Below are 2231 nucleotides of genomic sequence, written 5' to 3' on the forward strand. Positions count from 1 at the left end.
TTAAGTGACAGTTCTTTTAATCAAATCTATTTTTATATTTAAAATTGTATATTCCATTTTAGTCACATTAAATAAAGTAGATAAAAACCGTGGCTTGGCAATATAGTTTAAAATCAGAACTTAATCAATTGTTTTAGCTTACTCATTGATTCTCCCGATAACAATTCTAGAGTGTTTATATGTTGACACGTCAGAAATTTGCTGCAAAAGGATGGTTTTATATTGAAAAGATGGTGGAATCATGGAGAGGACCCTTAGTTCATGTTTTATTTTGAAATAAAAAATACTATTTCAATTATTTTTAATTTTTTACAAGATGATTCACAAAATGAATGTACATGTGACATTTATTTATATCCTATGTATAGAGAGATGGGGGAAATGTAGAGAAAAAGTACAGGTTTAAGATTATATTAGAAAAACTGTTGGTGTTATCGTCTTTTTATTCATTACAAAATTGATTTTGATCAAACTTACAAATGGTGAAAGTAAGAGACAATTAAATTTTGAGCGATCAAGGTTACACAATACTTAAAAAATGCATCAACAATAATTAATTTTGGAACAAATTGAGATACACAACCCAATTTGATTTTAGGTGGAGGGTTTGTGCTACAAAATGACATGTACAGTAAAATTTATTTAAAGCAATATAATACTAACTATCTATATTTGGTTACGTGAAAGAATTGATTTTTATCTCTTGATATATACTAACAATGTTATCAACCTAGTTATGTAACTTTATTAAACAAACCCGATACTTGAATAGAGCCAGTAAATAAATAATACGTGTCTCCTACCAGTAATTAAAATATCACTCTCTGGTCAAATCTAATTCGTCATGGTGCAACCTGTGGAATAGGAATAGGACTAAGCGTCCAACTTGAAGGATTGGAAGCTACTGTTGATATATCGGATCCATGTAATACCCATTTGAAGAAATTAAATAAAGAGGATCTTATCGTAGTCCAAATGGACCAAAGTAGCATTCCAGATAAAGACATCCTTTTTAATAGAATTTGGAATTATCAAAATGGGAAATTAGATTTATTGGTGAGTTACTCAGTTATGAAGAACATCATTGGAAAAAGTTTTGGGAAGTTTTACTACTTGAAATGGTATTGTACTTAAAAACCATTGTCTAAGAACTTGCTTCGCTGCCAAGATCATACAACAGAACAGATCTAGTCTCATAACTAATGTCAGCTCTGCTGAAAGAGTAATTTATTGATATGGAGTTAGTAAAGAAGCATGCGATCGTCTAACAGCAGATTGTGCCATTGAACTTTAGAGCAATAACATAGCCAGTATATCACATTGACCTGGCCCTGTCGATACAAAAGAAATATATAAATATGTTCTGGACAGTCCTAACACCCCTCCTGAATCAAAGAAGGTTTTTGAAAATGGGGAATCCAAGGGATTGATTGGAAAGCAGTGATTCAACTCTTAAAAGATTCATGAAGAAAACTGAGAGTATTTTTCTCGCTTCAGATCTTGCACACGAGTATGGATTTAAAGATATTAATGACACCATTACCGGTGATATTTTTTTCTCTCAAAAATGTCTCAAACATCATTTGTATCCTTCTTCCTGAGAGTTCCCAAAATATTTGTAAATTTCATTTCATATAAATTTTAAATAGTACTGATTTATTTAATATTATTTTAATTTGTAGAGAGAGATTAATTATGCATCAGTCACAAAGTACATTTTCATTTATGTTAGTTTTAGTTCGATGTTGATCGATTTGACTTTTATTATATTTTATTGATCATACTCCAATTTTTTATATTTGCGTGTTATTTTTGCATTTTAATATGTAAATCTTTCAAAAGACACAAAAAGAAACACGATAGTCCGACTTTACCCGACGTTCAATCCACCTCTTGTACATAGCTGTGTGCGCCTCAGCTTTCTAAAAAGAGCTGGGTCTTGCGGATCCCAAACGGCACTTCAGATTTTTTTGTTACTTTAATAGATATATTACAATTACAGAGGTGTCCGTACAGGGGCGTCTGCAGAGGGTAGGATGGAGTGGTTGTAGCTATAATTTAATTATCTGTGAATAGCTACGAATTTTTGAAATTTATTCTATTAAATTATTTTTATTTGTGTTCACCTTTGGATTTTTGTAAATGTTTTCCAAAATATTTAATTTTTTGTGAAGAGCTACGGATTTTTGAAATTTTTTCCCAAAACAAAAATAATATTTGAAATTTGTTTT

The 2231-nt window shown here is 30.5% G+C and overlaps 1 pseudogene; it reads left to right on the forward strand.

Moving 5' to 3' along the window:
• The first annotated feature begins 837 nt into the window (after positions 1-837).
• Positions 838-1444, forward strand: LOC121130466 (dehydrogenase/reductase SDR family member 1-like; annotated as a pseudogene).
• The last annotated feature ends 787 nt before the right edge of the window (positions 1445-2231 follow it).

The sequence above is a fragment of the Lepeophtheirus salmonis genome, chromosome Z (genome assembly GCF_016086655.4).
Source record: "Lepeophtheirus salmonis chromosome Z, UVic_Lsal_1.4, whole genome shotgun sequence".
NCBI lineage: Eukaryota > Metazoa > Arthropoda > Copepoda > Siphonostomatoida > Caligidae > Lepeophtheirus > Lepeophtheirus salmonis.